Below are 27,624 nucleotides of genomic sequence, written 5' to 3'. Positions count from 1 at the left end.
TTTAAGAAATGTTGGGTAGTAATAGTTGCAGTAATTAATCAAGTGGAGAATGGATGAGAACAAGAAGAGGCTAAGTGATGTCGTTTCTTACAGAGTCGTTGGGGACACCCATATTGCGATCACGCAGGGGGGCTTATTAGAAATGCAGACGCCTGAATCCTGAGTGCAGGCTGAACTAGACTCTCTGGGGCTGGGGACTGAGAATACGCACTTTCAAGAAGCATCCCAGGCGATCTTTCTGAGAATCACTGAGCAGGAGATAAGAAGACTTGTAACCAGGCCATTGTAATAATCTAGGGGAGAGTGAGTGACAGACGGAAGCAGCCAGGGCATTGGCGGTGAGAATGGGAAGGGGGGGGCGGCAGACTTTGAGGTGGGTAGAATCAACGGGGCTGGAAAACGGATCGGAAGGGATGGCGAGAAAGAGGGAGGGCAGAGAATGAGAAGGTACGTGGAGGCGGTTATGTTGACTCAGATGGTGTCACAAGAGTCCAGGCATCCGTGGGGTATCCAGGTGGAAAGTCAGGTAGACAGTTGGAGAGTCTAAAATGGAGGAGATAAGATGGGGCTGGGAATACAATTTGGAATGTCCATGAGTACAAGAACCATGGGCTGATGCCCACAGAATGAGAAGATGGTCAAGAACAGACCTTACAGTGTACCGGTGTTGGGGGCAGGGGTCTAGGATCCCGAGACAGGGCCATCAGAAAGGCTGACGGGGTGCTCTGTGGGGAGGGGTCCGAGAAGGTGGCTGTCCCCAGTGTCCCCACCTTGGAGCAGTCCAGATGGAGAAAGTGTGAATGCGTCCCCGAGCCCCAGCTACTAGCAGCTCCAGGGCAGGATCAGTGAGGCCCACTTCAGTGGGGTGAGGAGGGAGGAGGCCAGACCCATGGGAAGCGAGGCAGTGGGTACTGTGCTTCAGAAACGTGGCTGTGAAGAAAAGGAGCGGATAGGACCTAGAGGGCTCGCAGCCCTTCCCCTCACATTCCACGCTGTGAACCTGACACAGAACCCACATACGTGGCTGCAGCTGGGCCTGTGCCTGCCAGACGCGGACTGTGCAGGGAAGCGGGCAGGGGAGGGTCTCAAAGAAAGAAGGGGTGCCTAGATGCCAAGGTCAAAGATGCAGATACATTTATAAGAGTGGGACCCACGAGGCAGAAAGAGGAGTGAGGTGGAGACATCCTTGACTCTTTGGAGAACGAGACGTGGAAAAGATGAGAATCAACAGGCCCGAGGATGGCTGAGCTGCGTCAAGGGCCCAGCTGGGCTAAGAGAAAAAGAATCCTGTGGGGAGTGACTGTGCGATTTGGGGGAAAGTGCCTCGATTATGCTTTGCCTCGAGTAGCTCAACGGTACTGTGGGAACAAGGGTACCACTTACCTTGGAGCGTTGCTGCAAGGGTTCCCTGCTGGCACCCGTGGTGACTGGCGCAGCAGCACTAATAAACGGCAGCTGTCCTGAGGGTTCTAACAGTTGTCATTTCATAAGTCAGAGAATGGCCGTCTGTTCAGGACCCTCTGATCACTTCCCATCCCACACAGAGTGAAAGCCAGTGTCCTTAACTCTGACCGGATCCTACTGTCTCCGGTCAGTTCTCTCTGCTCCAGCCACGTAGGTCTGGGTACCGTTCACCAAGCACGTCAGAGCCTTTGCCCTCACTGTTCCTTCTCCCTGCAACACTCTTGTCCCGGTCATCCCCCTGGTTCACTCCCTCCCCTCCTTCAGGACTTTGCTCAGATGTCACCTTCTCAGCGAGACCTTCCTTGATCATCTCCCCAGATCGCAACACCCTTGTCCGTGCCCCTCCCCCCTTCCCTGCTATATTTTGCACCAGAGTGCTTTCCACCATCGCCACGCTCCAGGTTTTTTTCATCGGTCTCTCCTCAAAGGGAGAACAGAACATCTTCCGTTCACTGCAGTATCTCCAGAGCCTACAGCAGTGCCCAGCATCTAGTTGGCACTCAGCAAATATCTGTCGGGCAGGAAGGAGTGACCCCTTCCCTAAGGTCTTGGCTCAAATGTCACCTCTTCAGAGGGCCCTCCCACTGCCATTTAAATAGCACCCCCTGCTGTCACTCTCTGTACCCTCACTTTACTTTGCTTTTCTTCCTCAAACTTATCCACACCTGGTATTATTTTATATTTGTCTATTTGCTCATTGTCTCCTCAGCTGAGCCAGCTCCCAGAGGGCAAGGATTTAGTTTAGTTCACTGTATATCCCAAGTGCCCATCATGGCACCAGCTACAGAGTAAGCACATGACATGTACTTGTTGAATGACAGTGTTACCACTGGGGTTTTTTTTTTTACTATTAATAATAATAGTTTTATTATTAGTAGTAATAATAATTTACTGTATTGTTGGAAAGCAGAAGGTAAGGAGCGGCTGCCCTGTGAAGAGTGGACCAGGGCAGAGGGAGGAAGGTGGACTTCGGGCAGGACATCCTAAATGCATTGTCTGGTAGAAACTACGAGAGGGAACGAGGATCCTCCCCCCCATCCCCGGCCTGGCTAAATCCCCACACCCAGCACCCTGGGTACAAAAGGCATGGACGACACCACAGGCAGCAGCCAGAGGGGTTTCTTTTCTCTTCTCCTTCTCCTGGGAATCCTGGAACGGCACACACTGGTGCTCTATAGATGTTCGTGCATTGAATACACAGCAGCTCCCTGGAATTTTTTAGAAGGAGTAGCATGAACACCAACATCCAGTCGGTCTTCTCTTGGACAGGTACCAAGCAGCACTTCATTTTCAGAGTGAAATTCAGTAGCTAAGGCAAGCCCTGGGGTCCCCCACTCAAGAGAGGAGAGCAAGGACGCAGAGAACAGATACGAGAACCCCTGCCTTGTTCAAACACTAGATCCACTGCCTACCTGGATAATGTCTCTGTGTCTCAGCTTCCTCATCTGTAAAATGAGGATAATAGCAATACCTACCTCATGAGGATGTTAACAAATATATGTTATATATAAATATTGGTATACTGATTTTTTGAAAACAGTTCCTGGTATATGCCAAGAACTATGAAAGCCGTTGAGGATTTACCCTACTCGTAAGCTAACACAATTGCCTGCTACTCTTTCGTAAATGCTGACTGATGACACAAGACTCCTGGTCAGAGGCAGAGAATGAAGGACTTTATTACTTAACAACAATAGCAATAGACAGCATCAGCCCTTGTGCCAGTTCCCTGACTTTGATTCCCACAGAGGAATGCAAAGACGGTAACTGCACATACAGTGGGATGCATTACAGGAGAGGAACCCTGGGCTTAGGGAACCCAGATATTTTATAACAGGCAGGAACCATGCCTGCTCTTTGCTCCAGAAGGAGACACAACCTCTAACTCCCAAGGCTGTTCACTAACAAATATCTTTGAAAAGATAGGTCAGAACAAAGGGAGTCAGTGCCCCTGCTTAGGAGATACGCAGAAATACAAGAGATCCATGGAGAATTGTTTCCCAAGAGCACATGGTGAGAACTATTATTATTATTAATAGTAATAATACTATGGGAAAATGTACCCATACTACATAACTTCACTTCTTTTGGTGACTCTGAAATTATTACAAAGCAAGACATGGACTAAAGAGAAGTTACAAAGAGTAATGACAAGTCATGGCATTCGAGTTAAGGTTCAGCGGCTAGACTACCAGATGCATTTCACAGATGGGTTTCTGTGGGGGGAAAAAACTGCTGTCAGTAGTTGATTATGATATTGGGCAAATAAGTCTGCAATTTCATGCTGAATAATCTATCACTCCCTATCTTAAAAACTCAGGCACTCAATCTTTTTTGACAGGCAGCATATATATTCTATTGCCAGAAAGGAAGGCAGTCGTCAAATTCCTAATTTTTCTCTTTGAAAAGTGAACATTTAACTCAAATATAAGATCTGGAGGAACACATAGACCTTAATTACAAAGCACAATTCAAGATCTGTGATAATTAATAAGCTGATGAAAAATTCATTGGAATTCAGAGAAGAATGAAGGGGGAAAATTGGCCAGTGTTAATACTGAGTTCAAGAAATGTTTAAGTCTATTCAAGTAGGCAGATACTCCTCTGTCATAATTTAATCATTCATATGATTATTTCATTTTGCATATCAAAAATTACGCAGAGAGGGACTTCCCTGGTGGCACAGTGGTTAAGAATCGCCTGCCAATGCAGGGGACACGGATTCGAGCCCTGGTCCGGGAAGATCCCACATGCCACGGAGCAACTAAGCCCGTGCACCACAACTACTGAGCCCGCGCTCTAGAGCCCACAAGCCACAACTACTGAAGCCCGTGCGCCTAGGGCCCATGCTCTGCAACAAGAGAAGCCACCGCAATGAGAAGCCCGCGCACCGCAACAAAGAGTAGCCCCTGCTCGCTGCAACTAGAGAAAGCCCGCGGGCAGCAACGAAGACCCAACACAGCCAAAAGTAAATAAATATAATTTTTTTTTTAATTATGCAGGGAGAATATTTCTTTCAACTTTGTGATTTCTAACAGTTATACTAGCATGTTAGAGATTTTTGAAGAAGACCAGCTTAGCTACCTGAAATAGGAACTTTTTTAAAGAGGTGAGAGAAGACATCAGTTTGAATCCTGGCTTTCGCCATTCACTAGCTGTGACCTCCAGCAAATTCTCTGAGCTCTTTGAGCCTGTTTCCCTATTCAAATGAGGATGATAGAGATGCATGAGGTTGTGATGAAGGTGAATGATTGTTACTGTGAATTAATCACATGCCTCCTCCCTTCCAGATTCTTAACCAAACCAGACCAGGAACCAGATGGAGATTGAAATGTAGGAACTGGCTTGTTATCAATACAGCTTGATTGCTGAATAAGGTGGTACCCAGGCTGAAACTGGACTTCCTGCATCCACCCTCCCCCTCCCACCCCAGCTGCCCACCCACCCATCCAGTCCTGGGACCTGGCTGTGGGGAGAGTGGGTCTGCGGCGTGACATCCAGACGGCCGCAGGGAGAGTGCTAGGCTGTCTCACCCCTTGTGGGGAGCAGGAAAGAGAGCAGCCAGTGAGAGGGGGAGCCTGTTATTTTTCTGTCCTTCCTGTAGAATGTTCCATCTTCTTGAATATCCATTGGTGCATTCAATTTCATTCATTCATTCAAATTACTGCAGTGTTTCTCCAAGAATCAGTAGAGGAGATTATACCAAAACAAAACAAAACAAAACAAAAAACTGTGAAACACCAAAAGTACCTGGCCCATACTAAGCACTTTTAAGTATTGGGTATTATTATTATTATTATCATCATCATCCAACTTTGTGATTTTGCCATATCCTAATACCACTTGGTCTATCATTAATATTTTCTTTAAATCAAATTCACCAGCCTCAACACATATATATGGAGTCCAAAAAACATGATTCTGAAGAACGTAGGGGCAGGACAGGAATAAAGATGCAGACGTGGAGAATGGACTTGAGGACACGGGGAGGGGGAAGGGTAAGCTGGGATGAAGTGAGAGAGTGGCATGGACATATATATACTACCAAATGTAAAATGGATAGCTAGTGGGAAGCAGCTGCATAGCACAGGGAGATCAGCCCGGTGCTTTGTGACCACCTAGAGGGGTGGGATAGGGAGGGTGGGAGGGAGACACGAGAGGGAGTGGATATGGGGATATATGTATATGTATGGCTGATTCACTTTGTTATACAGCAGCAACTAACACACCATTGTAAAGCAATTATACACCAAAAAAGATGTTTAAAAAAATAAATAAAAAGGAAAAACAAATTCACCAGCCTTCTGAAGCAAGTGTCTGAAATTGCAGGTTGGAAAGGCTAGTTATGTTATATAATACACAAGAAAATAAAATACATAATTATTGAAATAAAACCTGATCATCTGAAGACCTTCCACAATCATTTCCGCTCCCAGCACACCTGGAGAAACACTATTCCAGGCAGCAGTTCGATCACACGTCCATCTGCCTGCAGAGATGGTACGCTGCGTGGGGACCGGCACCAAAGCTTGGTTCATTTTTTTAGTTTGCACATAGTTTGCAAGTACACGTGACAATTCATCCACCCTCGATAACTGTTTGCGGGATAAATGAATGAATGTAATTAAATGCATCAACCGATGTTCAAGAAGCCAGAACATTCTACACAAAGGACAGAAAGTAACAGGCAAATCAAGAAGCGCAGTGAGGCACCCTCTCCCTCTCCGCACCACCAGCCCCGGGAAGACTGAAATGACCTGCCCTCCCATTTTCTCTCTCCTCTTACAACAAACTAACCTCCTGGCTTATTTGACAGCAAGTTGGAGGGGGGTTTAGGATGGAATGAATCTTGCAGTTGTAATGAATCAAAAATGGGAGGAGAAATCAGATTTCAGCAACAGCAGAACCCTCTCACTGTTTAAAAAGCCCTCGCCCCTGAGGCTGGAAAAGATTAGAAACTGATAATTTATGTTGAAATCTGGCGAAGCCCTCCACAAAGTCCTAGTGCTTGTCCCTGCCTTTTGACTGACAGATATGAAAATAGAAACTGATTTGAAAACCTAGGGCTATTTAACTAGAGCAGCATTAATTTCTCTGTTAAAAACAAAGAAATTGCCTGGGGGGGCGGGGACGGGCAGTCACCACAAAGAAACGGATGACGCTGGTAGAAGGCCACGCCTTTTTCCAAATATTACAAAACTCACACCAGCTCTTCAAGCTTGCGTGACCTTTCTAAGCTTCCCAGACCTCACATTGGCAAAAATCATTTTTTTTCCATGCTAGTTAAAATGCCCTCAAGCTACAGTCATTAGATCTGCTGGACAGCGGCATCATTCTGATATTATCGGCTCTGTCTTCCTGTTTTCATGAATAATGTATAACAAGGAGCTATCGGAGATGGATTCTTCCACGGCTGACGGTCTTGCCACCAGACAGGTCCCTGAATTCTCAGTCATTTCATCTGCTGCCGCAGCAGACCTCCTTCCTCTCCTCCTGGCTACCCCTGGCTGCTATGCACGGAGACCCTTCCGAAGACACCCTATCCCTGCTTCTCCCTGGATAGTAAGAAAACTGCGGGGCGCAGGAAGCGGTGCCCACCACCTTCCTTCCTTTTCATTGTTGCTCCGTGTCAGAGGAGTAGTGCCGGAGCTACTGATGCCAAGTTCATGCGGTTTCATTCCTGGCCCTGCCCTGTGTGGGCCACGCCAGCCTTGCTCTGTACTCAGAAGCCTGCCAAGAAAATGCTTCTCCTTGGGTACAGGGGCAGCTGCAGGAGAACCTCTACCTGTGTGTTTTCATCCATGTCTCTATGTGCTCGCATCTGTCATATTTTCACAAAGAAGAGAACTATCTTTCATCCCCATCCCTTCACCCACTCGTTCATTCAACATATTTTTATTACCTGCGAGTCTTGCAGTGACCGAAGATTACAGAAATGACTAGAAAATGTGCAAAGAAGAGCATCGATTGTGAGAGTGTATAACAGAGGGAAGTAGCCGAGTCCAGGAAGGCAGGAAAGGATGTGAGACAAGGGCCCATAAGGCAGTGGATGCGGGTTAGGGGTGGCTAGGCGGTAGCGTGTGCAAAGGGCCTCCCGCGGGAGGGGCAGGGCTTCGTTACAGGAACTAGAAGAAGATGCGGCCTGAGAGCACAGTTTGCGGACGGGTGCTGGGGCTTCTCTGCCCCTTTGATCCTGGTCTACTTTCACCTTCCCGACACTCTCCCCACCCTTGGAGTCTGAGAATTGCTGAGTTCTGACTGAGAACACAAGCATGGTCTCCATCCTGAGGAACTGCTTTTATAAATTCTTAAGAAAGTTTTCTAAAGCAAGATGGAAGAACGGAGCAACCATCATCACTCCAGGAAAACAAGGATGCCTTCTCTGCCCGTGTCAGGAGGGGAGCTCCAACCAGCAGCTTCGTGACGTTACCTGCTATGGGTGCCAAGGACTGAACCTTGAGGAAAGTCTGTTTGTCATTTGCACCCGAGGCAAGGTGCTGGGAACAAGGGCTCCTTCTTGTCCGCATCTATTACTCTGGAGTGGAACACTCTTTGTACCATTCACTTTATGGAAGCTAGTCCCACCCCCCACCCCCGCCACCCCCGCTCGTTCAGTCACTTCATCCCAGCCCTCCTGTGGGTCCACTTCCAAGGAGTTTCTTCCCCTGGACTCAGCCCTCAAGCATTCTAACTGAAAATGCCACCTCCTCCAGAACCCCAGGTCTGAAGCCTGGCTCCACTACCTGCTGCTTCATACCCAAAACAGGGGCTTGTGATTAAACCACAGAAAAAGCGCCAGCCAGCGTGAGCAAGAAAGCAGCAGGAGCCCGAGGCCTCCTGTGAACAAAGAGTCTGATTGTTTTCATGCAAATTGTTTTTAGTAGGAGGGAGATAACAGGCAAATGAAATATAGGAGATAGGCAGAGATTTTTTTTCTAAACCAATGGAAGGGGCGGGGAGTTCTTTAATAAAACCACAGCACATCGTTTAACAGTGAAACATCCAGCTCCCACGTTTCTTATCAAGTGGAAGAGAATTTCTCCTCTCTCCTCTGCCTCCCCTTCCTCCCCTCCCAGCCCAGCACCATCGTGTCTCTTTCTGCTTCCTCGACAGTCCATCGTAGCCTTGTCTGAAACAGTCTATTTCAGAATGTTAGTGCTTTCTAATAATGAAACGTGTATCACCAGAGAGTGATTTGAAGTTGTAGGCAGAATAAGCAATATTAATTCTACTCGTTGTTTATTTCTAACGTACTTAGGAAATACTGTGTCTAGCACATCAAATCCATGATTTTATTACAGGCTATGGCAGCCTCCGTTTTAAAAAGCGCGTTAATATAGAGCCAATAAAGAGAAAAGTATTAAATAAATCATGATACGAGTGGTATACAAACGTGGTAAAAACTGTAAAGTGGTGCATACGTGTATGACGGTTGGAAAACATGAGGGGGAATTCTTCTGCACATCCAAGGCGGTTCCTGGGGAACGGGCAGAAAAGCCCATGGTTCGTTGCAGTAACTTAGATGCAGACATTTGCATTTCCTTTTGGATCCTAAGTGAGTCTTTACAATTATGAATCCCGGGACGTCCTGAAGTCTAAGATCTGAGTTCTCAAGCTGGTAGAGTGTGTCTCAAGCAGGGAGGAGTGTATTGTTTTAAAACTCAGGGCATCTCACATAAAATTCAGGTTTCCTGTTCTCTTTAAAAACTGGAAGGTCGGGCTTCCCTGGTGGCGCAGTGGTTTAGAGTCCACCTGCCGATGCAGGGGACACGGGTTCGTGCCCCGGTCCGGGAAGACCCCCCCATGCCGTGGAGCGGCTGGGCCTGCGCGCCATGGCCGCTGAGCCTGTGTGTCCGGAGCCTGTGCTCCGTAACGGGAGAGGCCACAACAAGTGAGAGGCCCACCTACAGCAAAAAAAAAAACAAAAAAAAAAAAAAATGGAAGGTCTAGCATGCTGGGTCTCCATCCCTGCACGGCAATAATCAGGTGACCACAGGCCCTGGGTGCCGCTACTCTCTGATGCAAGGCACTATAGGTTCACTTGTGTGACCGGGGCTGCCCGAAAAGCAAGGGTAGAAAGAGGGTTCCTCTTCTGTAAGTTTCCTCTTCCCTTGCTTCTCAACTTTCTCTTTCTTTCTTCTCTAGCAGTCCGTCCCACCCATATACATGCACTCATAAATGCACCTCCAGGAAATGGATATGAGAGTCAAACTTCCATCTTCTTCCACTGGTTCCCATGGCTATACTTGCCTGAGTGGTGGCCCAAATTCCCTGACAGTTTCTAGGCTGATTATTTATTATCTCTTAGCCATTTGACTCGCAGAAGATCATTTGAAACCTTTATATGTTATTTTGGTATAGGATGTGGGGCAGAAGTAAACATTTAATTTTTCTCCTACTTGTTACATCATAAGAGAAAGGACACATGATTTGGAGCCAGAGGGTCTGAGTTCAAATCCTGATTCTCTCATTTCCTGGCTATGTGATCTTGGGCGAATTATTTAACACTCCAGCACCTCAGTTTCCTCATCTGTAAAAGGGGTTAATAGTATCTATTGCCTAGGATTTTTATAAAGATTAATGAGTGAATATATATAAAGTACTTAGAAAAAAGTCTGGCTCACAGTAAAGGTTATAAAAATGTTACCTATTATGTGAGTAATAATCTTCCATGCTATGAACTATCACCAGGATAAGCTTTAACTCTGTGCCCTAGATACAATAATATTAGTCATATTTCTTCTATCCAGCAGTGCTTTATTGCTGTCATGTAAGTGTCAGGCATTACCTTGAACAATGAAAATACCAAAAATTAAGATAGTGTCCTTGCCCTTCAAGGAGCTTCCTATCCCTAGTGGATTTGGAATTTAAGATTAAGTTAAACTAACATTACATGATGAGTTTAAATAAATATAAGGTTAAATTAAGCAAACGTCATATGACAATTGTTTAAATAAGTAGGAGTCTTCCAGAGAACAAAGAATTGACTTATTCTAGATTCAGTCTACAAGAATCAGTCTCCCAAAGAGTTAGAGGCAAATTAGTGTTTTGAACTTTTGACCAGAAGAATGGGAGCCAGAGGAAGCTGGTGGGGGCTATCATGAGAGGATGACCAAGGGTATGTGAGACAGACAGACAGACAGACACACGCACACGCACACACACCATGTTTGAGGGAACACAGGCTGGGTTAGGGATTGGGGGGAATGGATCCAAGGTTCAGAACAGCTGGGATCTCTTCAGTTCTATTTCTTTGTGTGACTTAAAGTCAATTGAATTTCCTCTACCTAAGTTTTCCAATAGCAATGGAAGTGTGTTACACATGCTTCCATTGGAACATGTTTCTTGTTTATTTGTAGCAATGGAACATGTTTCTTGTTTATTTTTAAGTACTTTGGAATAATCAGGGTGATACGATGCATCTGTCAGGTGGTCACTACCAGGAATGCACAGTCTGAGGGAGGTCAGCTAGTGTTGCATCAGAGACAGCCAACTTCAGAGGCAGCTAGAAGTTTTTCTGCGATCAGTACCTCAATTAACAATCAATGATTTGTGCATTGTTTGCATGTTGAATATCAGCATTTGTTTTCTACTGCTGAAATTAGTGACGTGTTAATTTGCATGATTCATGTGAGAAATAATTCTCATCAAAGACATCTGATTAGGTTTAAATGGTTCAAAGACAGCCCCCCTCCACCTCCCCACTCCCCCCCCACCACACACACCTGGAATGAATAGGGAGTAAGAATCCAGCCAAGCCCTAAAACGCTCACCACTGGGACAGCACCTGAGGCTTGATCCCTAATCAGCTTCTGACCATTGGCGTAGGGCATTTCTGATGGCATGATGCCTGCTGGGGGCACAGCATCCAGCCTCAGTAACCAAAAGGGACAGAGAGCTGGAACTTCACAATTACTTCATCAAGGTTTTAGGCCTGTGTGGCTAAAGAATTTTGGTCTGAAAGTCGAAGTGTGGCAGAACTTGGCTTGAACTTTGCTTTCGGTTCAGCCAGGGCGTGAGGTCTGGGGGTAAGACAGAATTCTCACCATCTCGGCTTCTTCAGTGGCCGCTGTTACCCTCTAAAGAAGATCTAATGTCAGTTCCCAAGAAGGGGTGGGACGATGCAGGCTCCAGGGCCCCGCCCAGATGACCTTCTTTGATTTTTCTCGGGCTTCTCTTTCCACCCAGCCCTACTGTGTGGGTCCTGAAAGGCTCAGAGTTGTGACAGCACCTGGCAGACGTTGGCTGGTGTCTTTCGAGTGCTGGTATGTGAAGGAAAGCTTTCTGTGATCATAATTTGGTCTTCAAAGGTTTTCCATTTGCCCCTGGCTGTTCCCAAGGGTTCAAGGAAGGTCCATGCTGTCCTTGTTGAGACCAGAAAGTCCCTTCCAGGGCTTCCATGCTCCAGCTTTACCCAGTGAGGGGCCCACATCAATGCTTCTCTGTCCATCTCCAGGCTGAATCAGAGAGAGGGTGGGACAGGCCAGAAATAACAGTGACTTATCCCAGCTTGCCCAGGCCTCCCAATGCACCAACGTTAGAATGCTGTTCTCTAACTGAAATCTGGCCACACTATAGGAAAGATTAACCTCAGTCCACCCCTCAGAAGGTCTAGCATCACTGTCTAACAGAAATTTCCACCATGATGAACAAGTTCTCCATCAGCGCTGTCCAATATGGTAGCCACTCTCACACGAGGTGATCAAGCATTAGAAATATGACTAGTGTGACTGAGGAACTGAACTTTAAGTTTTATTTCATTGTAATTAATTTAAATCGAATAGCCACATGTAGCTAATGGCTACTGTACTGGGGACCAAGCCTAGAGCCTGGCCACTGTCCCCATCCCTCAGGACCTTCTCTCAATCCTGAATCAGTTTGATCTGCCACCAGACTCTGTCTCCCAATCTCTTGTTGTGACCTGAGTCACCTAGCTCTCTCTTCTCTCTTCAACTCTCTGGAGTGTTCTGGCTTGGGTGGTTAAAGGAAAGAGACCCAGTGCTTCATAAACATTCTCGCAACAGAGACGGGCAAGAGGTTAGGCCTCTAACAAATGGGATATTAATGACATATGGGACTCATAGAATGAACACGCCCCACTTGGCACTAAGGAATCCAAAGGTGTTATTCATAGTAATAGTAATAATGCCTAATACTGGTATTTTTGTATAAATATGCCATCACAACGCATCCTGCATATAAGGCGAGCAGAGAAAGAATTAGACTCCCCATGTCAAGGATAAGAAAACTAAAAGTCAGTTCAGCTGCTAGGATCACATAGCAGGTAATGACAGGGATGGGACCAGAACCGGTGTTCGGGCTCCTAACTCCTCACCGTTGGAATAGTTGTATCAGCTGTGATTAGAGAGGAAACATGCATGGAAGAAGAGAGAAGACCACATCAGCCCAACAGATTGACAGTGTCTTTAATGAGGCTCTGCTTTGGGACCTGCAGGGAGCCAGTCTGGATATACTGCATATTATTTCATTCTCTGGCATTGTAGAAACCCAGTGGGGTTAGGGGAATTTAGGTGTGTATCTGCCTTCCAGAGCCTCTAATGGGTCACCTTGATCCCTCTTGGATTCTTACTGTATTCTTTGGCATCTTATTAACAAATATCCTTCCAACAGGATATCCTGCCCTTTGCACAACTCCAGAGGGCGCCTTTATGTACAATACAATATGCAACGCAGTAGTATCGCTCTAATAGAATTTACTTCTACATTGAACAAACCAGGTTTCTTTCCTTATGCTTCAGTTAAATTCATTTTCATATTATCTTGGGTGCTCTGATAAAGCACGTGTTAAACTAAGGGTTTGCAACCTTGGCTATTTATCTGAAATGATAGTGCTTTTTACAAAATACACATTCCATGTTCCACCCCTTGAGAAGCTGGTCTTGAGCCTGAAAACCATCTGGGTTTTCTCTAAGTTCCCTAGATGATTCCAGTGCTGAGAGCTGAGACTCACAGAACAATGGACCAGGAATCAGGACGCTCACGTTCTGATTTTCCCCCACGACCACCTCCCTGATCCTGTTTCCTATTCTGTAAAGGAGAGATACGAGGTCTGCCCTTCTTTTATTAGTTTTTTTTTGTGTGTGTGTGTGTTTTTTTTTTTTTTTTTTTGCGGTACGCGGGCCTCTCACTGCTGTGGCCTCTCCCATTGTGGAGCACAGGCTCCAGACACGCAGGCTCAGCAGCCATGGCTCACGGGCCCAGCCGCTCCGCGGCATGTGGGATCCTCCCATACCGGGGCAGGAACCTGTGTCCCCTGCATCGGCAGGTGGACTCTCAACCACTGCGCCACCAGGGAAGCCCCTTTTATTAGTTTTAAGCATGAGAGCTTGTGTGAAAGAACTTTCAAAAGTAATCTGTGTATTTATGGTAAGAGGGAGTTAGCAGCTAGTGGTCAAGCCCCACCTGCAAACAGGCCTGGGGTTCAGTCACTTGGAGACATTTTCACATGGCTTCCCACTGGCAGCTTGCTCCGTCACACCATGCTAAAACTGGGCAGAGAGTGGGTGGAGCTCAAAATACTTTGACTAGAGTGTAATTGTGTGGGCAGCTTCCACTTTGGCTAGGTAGTTCTGGACAAATAGAAGCTAGCCTGCAAGCAGCTATATTTATTTCCCAAATAGCTGGTGAGAGCCCGTAGGAATTTTAGACATTCATTTCAGTTTTATCTGTTTTGAGACCTTTAGGCCACGGGGATTAGAAAGCTCCAGGCATGAATCAGGAGAGAGAAGTACACAAGTTGTTTATTGCCAACCTCAGAGGTAATACTCAGGGTAAACCCACAGCCATTTGATGTGGGAATGTTTTAATTGGAGAAATCAAATGCAGGAAAGATACTACCCCCCTTACTTTTCATTTCAAGCATCACACACACACACACACACACACACACACACACTCTCTCTCTCTCTATCTCTGCCTCACACTCTCACACACACACACTCTCTCTCTCTCTCTCTCTGTCTCACACTCACACACACACACACACACACACACACACACACACACACTACCCAGAATCGGGCTGCTATTGAACCCTAGCTGTATACATATTATAGACTTACACAAATACTCAAAGATGTTCACAATACTTTCTTTTCTTTTGAAACTTCATAATTTCACCTCACTGACAAACAGATGTTTCATTTCTGTTAATTACATTTTGCACATTCAGTGCATCACAAATTGGGCATAGCAGGAAAAAGAAATGAATTAAGGATCATAATTTTGCAAAAGATGAAGATACAGGAGCCCCTCCATCCCCTCCAGGGCAGGCTCCATGTGCACTCTGGGCTATAATATAAAAGTGGACCAGGCAGTCTGGCTTCCTGTTTGTCAGTTTCCAGGTGGGACCATTTTATTCTGGTTTACACGGCATGATCAGAAAACTTCACTTCCTCTTTCTCTTTGCCATCCTTCCCTAAGTTCTGTTTGTGTTTCCCAGTAATCCAAGGAGATTCGCTCTAGGATTCCCTTTTTAATTTTTCCTTTCCTCCGCATCTGGCCTTTAACTTCAAGACATCTAGTCCATTCCCATGTCTCACCCTGGGTGTCTGAACCTGTTTGGGAATTTTAGGGTGCTGTTGATAACCCAAAACTCTGAGGTTTCGGCATGTACTTCCCGCCTCCTCAGGAAGTTTCAAAAAGGAATTGTTTTTTTACCCTCAAATTCTATCTTTCCCTCCACTTTTACACCCCAGCTGCTGTCAGGGTAACCTCCCCTTTCATCTCCACCCCTTCTCTTTGTAAACATGATCAAAATAAGGAAGTATAGGGTGAGGTAGGGCTGGTTTAAAATTCTCTGGAGGTGGAAGACACAAATCCTAGGATCCTGGAAGAAGCTGTAAGAGAATACAGTGTCTGTTTTGTAATTGTGTGTGTGTGGGGGGGGGTCACTCTTCTACGTGCTGGTGTGCTTTTGAGAGACAAGTATCTTGTAGACCAAGTGGATGCCATGCTGGCTGGTGGTAACCTCCTACAGCATTCGTTTATTTATCCAGTCATTTATTCCATTCATTCATTCATTCCATTCATTTATTCATGTGTGAATAAATGATACATTCATTTGTTCCATTTGTGCACTACAGGTACACTGATACATTCGTTCATTCACCGAGCATCTAGTATGTGCCGAGCATTTTGCTAGGAGTTGAGGATAATGGGTAACACAACCAATTCCTGCATTTAGGGAGTGAACAGTCTAGTGGTAGAGATGCTCAGAGCTGGGTAAACAAAGAATGACACATGCAATTACACACCATATTCAATGCTCTAAAGGGAAAGAGGGAATAATGTGAGGGAACCTAATATGAGTGAGAGGAGGCATGTCTGAGCAGATACTGAGACCCGGAGCCTGCCGCGGGAAGAGTTGGTGACACTTGTTCCAAGCAACAAGGACAGTAATACAAGGACTGAACTGAAAACCTCTAGGATATAAGTTTCTACCCTTCTTTCTCCCCAACTCCTCAGGTTTCTCTTCATCCTGGCTCTTTGTTATTTCTGCTAGTAAAGTACAAGAAGCACTGAGCACCATTCCTGGCACGTACAATGACTAACACTATATGCAGGTGTTAGTCTAACTGTGTTACGTGCATTCACTCATTTAATCCTCATAACAACCCCGTGATGGACATTCTGTTCACGTCTCCATTTTACAGAGGAGGAAACTGCGCGAGGCAGTATGCAATCATGGTCACTGTTAATATTAAAACTAGTAATTTATTCAGCAGTGACGTATTAAGCATTGTCAGGTTCCTGGCGGACTGCGTTCTGTTCATTTCTAATCTGTTCACTGCCCATTGAGACCCTTTTGAAAATCCATTCTTCAAGTTACTGGTGGTGGAAAATCTTTTAACACTGCTGATCAGGTTTTACAGACAAACCATTTGCTGATTTGTCTAGCAAGCAACACCTTCTTTAATTACATTCAGTTCAGTAAATGTTTATTGAGAACCTAATAATTGTCCAGGAAGACCCTAGAGATTGCCAAGACCGGATCCAGAAATTCAAAATCAAAAAGAAAGAAACACACACAAACAGCTGTAATAGGATAGGATTTATGCTCTGCTTGTCTTATAATTTAAATACCAGTACAAGTGAAGAAGTGATTTGTTCTGTGGCTGCTGACTGGGAAAAATATGTCCTACATTCAAGTAGATGACCACCCAGCAGATGTGTTCTTTACTTCAGGCTACTTTTTTTTTTTTTTTTGCGGTACGCGGGCCTCTCACTGTCGTGGCCTCTCCCGTTGCAGAGCACAGGCTCCGGACGCGCAGGCTCAGCGGCCATGGCTCACGGGCCCAGCCGCTCCGCGGCATGTGGGATCCTCCCGGACCGGGGCACGAACCCGCGTCCCCTGCATCGGCAGGCGGACTCCCAACCACTGCGCCACCAGGGAAGCCCCAGGCTACTTTTAAAAAAAATAATAAGTGTGTCACTGGTCAAAAGACTTTCCAACGTGAGGCTGTAACAACACCATATTTTGGAATGTGTTGCCCTCATAAATCTGATTTGTCTGAGAATTGCCCCTCCAATCACCTAGTTTTTCTTAATTACCTACTGTTTAGATATAGATTTACCATCGAATAGATTTTTACCTTTTTAAACAAAATTTACAGGTGTGGAAGCCAGTCTTTGAAGACATACCTTCTAAACGAAACAGTAATTGTTGAAGGAGAATTGGTGCCTGGTGTGCTTATTTCTAAGTGGAGAAGGAACTTCATTTTTGCAAATCCATGAAATAGCGATCCACCCTTCCCGACTGTGTTAGGACACTTCCCTTTGCACTCTCTTCTCTTCTCATTTAGGTAAGGACTTAAAATAAACAGGAAAGGGGAACTGTGCACCAGCCCCATGGCAACCAGCCTGGTCAACTATGATTACGGCTTTGTATTTGAAAAAAAAAAAAGATGAAAAATTACAGGAGTTCCTCATTTGTATTTTAATGCACACAAAATTCCCCTTCCAGAGGGACCTGGCCTTGCCGCTCATCCATTTTCAAAGAAGCCTAGCTTCTCTAGGCTAGGAGCATGAATTTCTGCTTCCTGAATCATTGCCTATGTCGGAGATGTCCACATCTGATGAGGCAAGGATACCACAAGGGACTGTCAAGGATCCAGCACCTACTAAATCAGCAGAAAACACAAGAACACCAGTGGAAGAGAAACACATTCCAAGAAGAATTAATGGGAATGGATTTAATAAAGGTCTTTCTCAACTAGCATCCTCGAAGGGCCCTTTCTCTATTCCTGTTATTGAATCTATCTCCCTAAGAACCTAATTTTTTTAAGGAGCAGAATATAAATTGTAATATAATTACTTGATGAGCGAAATGCCATTCTAGACCTGTGTCCATCGACAGCAGGAAAACACACCCTGACTCTGGCTCTTAACTCCGTCACCAGGTGTTCAAGGGACCTCAGAACAGCAGTTTTTAGCTGGGGTCTGTGAACTTGGATGGTAAAGCAAAATTACATCTTTATTTCCTCGAACTGAAATTTAGCATTTCCTTCCATTACGATTGTAGGCAACAAACTGGAATAGCAATAGTAGCACCTGTGACTTTGTCAACACGAGAGGTCACAGGTCTTTTCAAACCACGACAATTGTTGCCAATACCTCGATTCACACTTATCTCGACTTTACATCATGATTAAATATCAGAGGTGCTGCTAGATCTTGTTATTTATAATGTTACTAAAAAAGCACATCTGTACCATGTCATGATTTTATTATTTTGTAACTGTATTTCAACATAGTTGGCTTCCTTTGTAATCCTATGTATTTTTTTAATTTGGGGGGAAACAAGTTTTAAGATTTAAAAATATTGTGAGACGAGGCAATACCCTTCACTAGATTGTCAAAGAAGTCCATGCCCTTCCCCCTCCCACACACACAAAAAATGTTAAGAGCCCCTTAGACTCTCTGCATCGTTCCCCTAGCTTTAGGTGATTTCAGTATTGCCCCATTGCAAAAGCAGAGCTTCCATGCAGAGAGGAGCCTATAAAATTAATCATTTAGTGCATTTCATTGTGCCTTTCACTTGGTTTAGTTACCTCTTTCCCAATAACACACCTTAACAAAAACCTCAAATGCAGTACAATTGTGAAATACGGAATCATTTGATCTTCAAACCGCTGGTTAAAACTGCATCAGCTTTCAGCTATTCAAGAGCTGACTATCTGAGCTGTGAATTACCAAGGTCCCCTTTTCTCCCTGGTTTCCTCTTTGGCTGTTTACCTTGTGGTTCTTTTACTATAGGTCACAGGTGCACTGACAGATAGGCAGGGCACCCGAGGGGAAATGACATTCAAATCTGACAGTTTTCCTACATCACTAAGAAGTTGTGAATGGGCAGAGGTTGAAAGCATTGATTAAATTAAGATTCTTGGATTACCTGTGGATTTTAATTACCATGCCTTCCCTGTCCCAGTGTGCTCTGTCTCCCCCACCACTGAACTCCTGTAGCTCTAATGAGACACTTATCAGATGCTATTTTGCATCTCTGTTATCTTTGCAGTGCATACGCTCTTTGAGTTCAGGGATCCTGTGTTATCCTTCTCTTGGGTTGCCTCTGGTGCTTGGCAGACAATAGACCTGCCATAAATATATGTGGCTGAATTGAATAGCTGTCGACTGTGCATATTATTGGGCCTTCATGCTTGAAGATGCCAGGGCTAACGTGATCATTTTCTATCTCGGATTTGTTTATGCAACATCTATTCCACAAATACTGAACACTTACTGTGTGCCAGGCATCATGCTAGACATTAGAGACAAAGATGAATATAACCACTTCCCCCAAGGAGTCTAGAGCCACAGGGACACCAGACCAATACATATTGCAGTGGAAGGTAATGAGAGAAAAGATAGGGTTATGAACCAGGTGTGTTGGTGAAACCAACGAGAGGATGGTCAACTCTGGAAAAAAAAAAAAAGAGAGAAGATGCTAGAGTGAGAACCCAAAGGATGAGTTGGAATTTAGCCAATGGGAATAGGGAAGGAGGAACCATAAATCCATCAGTATTGGAGCAGCATTCTTTACCTACCCAACACCCATTTCCTCCCCTTCCCTCCTACTTCCCTGCTAATAGAACCTTAGTTTCCAATCTGGGATGATCTCAAGGAAGGTAAGCTCCTCCCCCAGACCCAGGCTCATGAGCCAACCAAGCACCAAACATGGTCATCCCTTTTCTCTTTGCCAGTGATTGGTCCAGAGTGGGCACATAACCACATTCTAGTCAATAAGTTATAAGGGGAAGTCGGCTCAGGGCCTTGCATTTGTACATAGAAAGACAGAGAGAGTCTGGCTAGGAGAAAACTAGCTTTCTCCTTCTTGTCTAGAAAACTGTTATGATACTTGCAGCTGTGGCAGCTATCTTGTGACAGCAGAAAGATAATAAGAGCCCGGGGTGGGGGGCTCTTTGATAGTAACACTGAATAGCAACCAATCCTGGCAACTGGACTCCTTGTGTGGGGGAAAAAAATTAACACCTACTTGTCTGTGCTACAGGTATTTAGATTTTTTCCCCCTTATAACTAAACACATCATAACATATACATAGCTTTTGTAAACTATTTTTCACAGGTCTCCCCAGTGGATGCCAATGAGGTCACATGACTAATACCCCTGAGTTTTATTGTCTGATTATCCTCGACCTGCATAATTCTAGATTCAACTCCTTTCTTCTTCAATCTCTCCAATCACTTTAGGAAGACCCGAGGAAACATATTTGTTCGTGGCTTCCTCCCTGCTACTCTGTATCTCCCCTGACACTGAAATAGTATTCTCTGCAAAGCTAGCAAGAAAGCCCTTCTCTCTGATTCTGTGTTTCACTCTATCACTAGACCCCAAGATGGTGGGGACGCCTTGAGTGTCATAGGCCTTCGGTCAAAGTATACCTCCTAGGGCTTCCCTGGTGATGCAGTGGTTGAGAGTCCACCTGCCGATGCAGGGGACATGGGTTCGTGCCCCGTTCCGGGAAGATCCCGCATGCCGCGGAGCAGCTGGGCCCGTGAACCATGGCCGCTGAGCCTGCGCGTCCGGAGCCTGTGCTCCGCAAAGGGAGAGGCCACAACAGTGAGAGGCCCGCGTACCACAAAAACAAAGTATACCTCCTAGCTCCTGCCTACCCCTGCGCTCTACAGGGGATTGTCTGAAGAACAGGAGGCATACTGTTTTCATCTACTTTTCTTTGTGTCTTTCCACAAAAGCCTAGCGTCAGCCTCTTCCTTTAGGCAGAACAGAACAAAAGCCCCCAGGCATATCAACCAGTGCCAACAGATGCCTCAGAGCTCAGGTTTACTGGCCCTGCACAGTTACTCACCAATTAGCTCAGCCCAGAGCACAGTTACAGGTGCGCATGAAGGCATGGGAACAGAGTGTTGCAAAGACAGGCAGTCGGGGACCTTATACATCAAGCTAAGAAGTGTAAGCAGTAATTTCTAAGCCAGAGCTTCCCCAGAAATATGGCATATGGTATGCTGAGATACTACCCTGCCCTCTCAGCCCTTGGGACTGCTGGGCAGAGCCTGGAAGCCAGCGCCCTTAGGCTGATCATTTCTAGCGGCAAGTAGCCTTGTGTGGATCTAGGATGGTGGATGCAAGCAGGGTGGAGCCTGATGCGCCCGTGACATAAAAAGACTGGAAAACAATGCAGAGGCATTGAAGGATTTTTTAACAGTAAGAGACCTAATCAACTCTCCATCTTGGAAGAAAATGAGAAAGCAATGCAAAAGCTGGACGGGAGGGGGTAGACAATGAGCCTGAGACCAGGAATACCAGTCTCACCTACAAAGGCCCGGATGTGAAGCGATGAGGGGCTGCACTAAGGAGTAGGAATGAGAAAACGGAAGGGATCTGGGATATGATAAATTGTAAGGAGATAAAAAATCAACGGACTTGGACTTACAAGCTGATGAGATACATTGAGGGACGTATCCAGGATGACTTCCAGCTTTTGGATTGAGAACCTGACTGGACAGTGGTGTCATCCATTAAAACTAGGAATTTGTGGGGAAAGTAGAAGAAAGCTTGTTTGAGATGCATGTGTAACGTTCAAGGAAGATGGCCACTAGGCATTTAGACATACAGATCTAATGCTCAAGAGATCACTCTGGTGTAGAGATTTAGAGTCTTCAGCAGGTAAGTGATGGTGGAAGCCCATTGCAATTGGTGAAATTGAGAGGGAGAACAGAGCCGGCATAAGAGAGGACCAGAGACAGAGCAAGGGAGAGAGGCTCAACCCAAACCAGCTCAAGTCAAAGGACCAAGACTGAGGACTCAGCCTGGTGGGCCTCAATCAACCTGTGTATGTGTGTATGTCTGTGTCTGTCTGTCTCATCTCTGCTTCTCTTTGAATGTTTGCCTCGTTGCCTCCTATTTCAGACCGGAGTTTTCTACTAGGTGGAGAACAAAGTCACTGGTAGCCCCAGATTAAGCTATCCCAGTAAAAGACCTTTTTCTCTCCCACTGTTCATATAATAATCCCTGGAAAGAACTCTGATTGGCTTTGCTTGGGTCACATGACCTATCCTTAGACCAGCTGTGGGGCACTAGCATTTGCCAGACCTAGGTCATGTGCCCTCATCTGGCTGGGGGTACAGGGACGGGTTCTATTACCAGAAGAACAGTGACAGTAAAGCTTTCAGGGCAGATAAATATAGTTACCATGGTTGCCCACACATGAACACTTAAAGAGGTAGGTAGAAGAAGGGGACCACTGAAGGAGACAGAAAATTGACATGTCAGAGTAGATGATCGGCTTTTCAGAGGCTGAGAAATGTGTCTTATTCATATCTGTTTCCTCCTTCCCCCCTCTGATATCTAGTGTTATGCCTATAATCAACAAGTGTGTATGGAATGAATTTGTAAACATTCTACATGGCAAGTAGTGGGTATTTTTCAAAAGACATAACAAAGACTGACACCCAGAAAATCTGATTTGGACAATATACAAAAGCACTTTTTTTTTTTTTTTTTAAGTAGCTGACCACCACTGACATAGTTATTAATAGATTCTCTGAAAAGAGCCAATCTTTTTCATGATTCGGTTGGTTGGCACCATACCAATTTGGACCAAAATAGTTACAGTTGAGAATTTGATTGTCTAATGGAAATCAGGTGGTGGTATCGTAAAGCATGTTCAGTTTATTGCTCTGTTCTAAGGCTGACTGTAATTTCATGCTGCATTTGCAAGCCTGCAGGCAGACACCTTAATTACTATGGACACTAGACAGAAAGAGGAGTGCTAGTCAAATCTTTATTAATTGGTGACATACTTCCAACTTCGGGGAACAGATGCTAGGAAGGGATGAAAGAAAGCTTGTAATCCATAGCACCCACCACCTCCCCTCAGGTAGTGAATATGTATCTATTTTTTTCTTATCAAGTACCTTTTATAACCACTAGGGGGAAGCCTAGGGTGTATCAAAACTTGGCTTTTTCTAAGCATAATGGAATGATGTACCCTTGAAAACTTACTTGTCTGTCGGTGGGTGTGACCTCCACGCTGTAAGGGCTCAGAGATCTGGCATATTGTCATATTTTTCAAACAAATTAGAGAATATCATTCAACATATGTTAAAGAGTGGCAACTATTTAAATTCTCACTGGATTTAGAAGGCATCCACTAACAACTTTAGATGAAAATTTGTATTATAAACAGAAGTTTCCACCCTGAAAAGGAGGGTCTTTATTTGTTAGAATCTTTGCTTATTAAAAAATAGAGAATGCTGAATCTGTGCCCTTTCGATTTTAAAGAGCTTAATTTTAAATACCTGTTAGGCACTAGTGTGACCTTAAGGCTCAGTGGAGTTCTTAAAGTATTATTGGCACTCCGTTGATAATTATTATACTTATTATAAGCATGTCTAACATAAGTACAGTATAAGACTCTTCCCTTTTCAACACAGAGCCATTTTCAAACAAAGTTTGAAAGATGCTGTAAATTAACAAATAATCCAAATACAACGCTTGGACTTGAATTCAGTGGTTGCTCCTCCATAGTGTCAATAATATTTTGTGTGTGTGTGGCTGGATATTGCTTTTTTCCTTTTCTGTTCTCTGCCTCTACAGAGATAATAAATTCACAAACTGGTAAATATGTATCGTACATAAGCTAGATTAAGTCGTTGTATCTAGGGCTGTGAGTTCCCCAAAGAATGACTCCCTGACCCTAGAGTTTACAGTGTGTAGAATGCAATTCAACCGATATTTGTTGACCACTGTGCAAGGCCCAGGAAACTCCACAGGGAGGGAACCATCGGTCTGGCTCACTGCCACAGCCACAGCCATGAACACATGCTTAGCACATGGTAGGTTCTCAGAAAGTATTTGTTAAGGGAATGAGCAAGTAAATGAAGGAAAAGTTTGAGGCATAAAGGGAATTATGGCAATAAACTGAATAAGACACCATCCCTGACCTCAAGAAATCTACAGTCGAATAGAAGAACTATATACACAACTATGTATAGTGTAGAATGTAAACTGCAAGATTTAAATATTTTCATAGACTGGCAAAATGCTATTCAAGTTTGGGGGAGGGAATTCACAACCAAGTGGAGAAATCAGTTCAGTTAAACAAATGCAACAGGCAGATTTAAGTACACTGGTAGAAGGGAGCCTGGCAAGGAAGAGATACTCGTTACCATTTTGGAATAAATGAACGAACGTTTACTATACACCAGGCCCTGTGCTAGTTCCTGGGGGCACAAAGATGAATTAGAACTTGATTTCTATTTTAATTTCATTTAAAAAACAAAAACAAAAAAAAAGCTCATAGTCTAGTACAGAGCTTCTAGTACACTTTCAAGAATGACTTCCAGGAGAAAGTGGCTTTTAAACTGGGTCTTGAAGGTTGAATAGGAGTTTGCAAGGTGGAGAAGAGGGAAAGGATGTTTTAGATGAAAAGTACAGCATTTGCAAGGGCATGGAGGCATGTAAGGACCTGGCTTGTTTAAAGAATATCTCATTGCTAAAAATGGAAGATAGTACCAAATATATCCCTAGCTCTTAGCAAAAAAGCCCTATATAGGGAAGTTCCTTAGTAAATACTAGTTGTTTTTGACAATAATGATGGTAAGAGCCAGGGGATGAGCCTAAGTCTTAAGTACTTGTCAAACCTAAGTAAATGTGCCCAGTACTGGGTATATGCCCAAGAAATGCTGTTAGAATTCTTTCCTAAGGATGAAACTTGAAATGAGTGTTATGGGCTGAGTTGTGTTCCTCCCACCCAAACCACCCCCAAATTCATCTGTTGAAGTCTTAACCCCCAGTATCTCAAAATGTGACTGTATTTGGATATGGGGTCTTTAAAGAAGTAAAATGAAGGCATCAGGGCGGACCCTAATCCAGTATGACTGGCATCTTTATAAGACAAGGAAATCTGGACATAGTTAGGTACAGAGAGAAGACTACATGAAGACACAGGGAGGAGATGGCCATCTACAAGCCAAGGAGAGAGGCCTCAGAAGAAACCAACTGCCACACCTCTATCTCAGACTTGTAGGCTCCAGAACTGTGAGGAAATAAACAGATTTCCGTTGTTTAAGCCACCCAGTCAGTGGTACTTTGTTATGGCAACCCTAGCAGACTAATACTGGGTTAACATAGCATTAGAGCCCTGGTATCTAGTAATGGTAATAATAATGATGATGTTGTCATTTAATATGCTTGAAAACCCCATGAGGTTAGATGCTACTATTTCCAGGCTACAGTGAGGGTGCTGAGGCTCAGAGAGCCCAAGGCTACATGGTTTTGGGGTGGTAGGGTCACTGGGTCTGCAACCTAGGCCTGACTAAGGCTACCACTAGCCTTATAAAGTCTTTGTACAGAGAAAAGGCATCTCTTCCTTGGGGCACACCCAACCCCACGCCAGGGTCCAGGGCTTGATGAGCAGAAGGCAGGCCAGATTTCAGTTCCTCTTGTCCCCTGGGCCGGAAGCCCTTGTACAGGTCTCACCCTTTGCGGTGGCCCACTCTGCAGCCCAAGCACTGAGTCATTATATTGGGCTTCCCAAGGGGCTGGGGTGGCTAGGGGTAATACCACCAAGGAAGGAAGAGGTGGGCACATAAAGTGATTCTGAGAGCTGGGATTGCAAACCTCACCTACTCCACCGTTGGGCATGCGAGAACTCAGGTCCATGAGTTCTGGGTTCCAGTGGGTGGGCTTCCAGTGGTCCTGCATCCACAAGGGGGCCTTGATTCAGCCCACTTCTGCTAAGTGGCCTCAGAACAGCTCCGTCTCCAGTTCTCAGTAAGCAAGAAATCCAATTTGCTGGGATCACATACCTATCCTATCGCCAATATCCAACCCCCAACCCCCAATCAAAGAGACTGAGAAAAGCATCCTTGACTATTTTGACGATGAATGTAAGTGTGCCTCTCCTCACAATTAAAGCTGAATGTTCCAAATTGCAGCTTTTGTGGTGGGGAAAGAAAAGGCCTCTGACAGTGTAAATATTTAATCACCATTAAGAATGTCCAATAAAGGAGGGGAGTCTGGTTTCAGATTGGCTGGTTCAGACGATTAAAGTACAGAAGTCATAGCAGGGTAAAAATAAAGTACCCTCTAAAAAAGTACCGGCCTGGGCTTTTGCAGGGGACACGGATTCACGCCCTGGTCCGGGAAGATCCCACATGCCGCGGAGCGGCTGGGCCCGTGAGCCATGGCCGCTGAGCCTGTGCGTCTGGAGCCTGTGCTCCGCAACGGGAGAGGCCACAACAGTGAGAGGCCCACATACTGCAAAAAAAAAAAAAAAAAAAAGTACCGGCCTTAGAACCCAAGATGGTTTCTATTTCTACTCTACAGAACACTGTGTGGGTCACCTGTCCTTGAGCCATGAAGGAACCAAGAATATCTGATTTATCTTTAAATATTATTGGGGGTGGGGTGGGATGAGGTCTGGAGATGAGGAAGGATGGCAGTCTCTTAATAATCCTGTTTTGCGAATCATGAATAAAAATGGAATTTCTAGACTGTATGGAAGGGACTGCTGAAGTTCAGACTTAAGGAGAAATGTCTAAAAAGGAAAAAGCAGTGTGTTCAGTTTCGTGTCTTATTTGAAAATAGACTTCAAGTGTTCAGCAGTGTTTTAGAGATCAGAACCACCGCTGCCCCCCACCACCTCTTGAACCATTAGCCCCCAGGAGTTCTCGGTTTACTTTTAAGGTAAAGCTTTTAGTTTTATGATTTAGCTGGAAAAAATATATAATCCCACTCAGTCAGGTTGCCATTTGTTTGTATTGCCAGGTTGAACTAGCATAGGACAGCCTGTGCAAAAGGAAGAAAAATGGAGTTTTTCCAAATCCAGATTTGGGGGAGCCAACACTTGGAAAGAAAGACTAGGAGTTCTATTGCGCCTAGCAGTGTTTCATGCATTCTATCAGTGGACAGACAGAAAGCACAGATCTAAATAGCCTTCTAGGTCACTTCTCCATCCATGCTTGGAGGGATGCTGGTGCATCGGTTAAGGTTCTGGCAGAAAACAGGTGACACAGGCAAATGGGTTCGTTAATGAAGGGATGGTGGCAGAGGTATGGATGGGACGAAGAGAGACCTCCAAGGGCTGGCAACAGGGGAGGTGTTGGTTCCCACAGGCCTGAGGAGTAGAGTGAGGGATGGTGATAACCCCGAGAAGGCTGGGACTGTAGCTGTGGCTGTAGGATAGGGCTGCCCAGAGGATCTGTGGCCTTCGAGAGGGACACAGCCAAGGCCAATGGACAGATCACTGGGAGAATAAATATCTGGATGTTACCCTAGCCACCCACCCCTGCATTTCCTGCTGGGGCCTCACATTGGCTGAACCCAACCGGCAGCCAGAAAGCGAGGGAGATGTCCAGAAATGTCAAACTTGCGGGCATAGAGCAGGATGGAGAGGAGTGGGGTCTGTAGAGATAAATGGAGAATATCCAGCACAAATGGGGAAGGGAAAACAAATAGGGGGGATTAGAGAAGGGGCAGAAGGGTGAGGTAAATGCTCAGCCTTCCACTGGATTTGCGCTTGGTATTCCGTGCTTGATGCTGTTTGGATGTCCATGCTCCCAACGCCTTCCCCACGGTGGAGGACAAGTGGGGTTGCCCTCATCACGGGCACCACATGCTGAGCTTCCCAACAGCAACAACCCAGGCCCAGAGCTGATGCC

The sequence above is a fragment of the Phocoena sinus genome, chromosome 10 (genome assembly GCF_008692025.1).
Source record: "Phocoena sinus isolate mPhoSin1 chromosome 10, mPhoSin1.pri, whole genome shotgun sequence".
NCBI lineage: Eukaryota > Metazoa > Chordata > Mammalia > Artiodactyla > Phocoenidae > Phocoena > Phocoena sinus.
Note: the sequence above shows the minus strand (reverse complement) of the source record.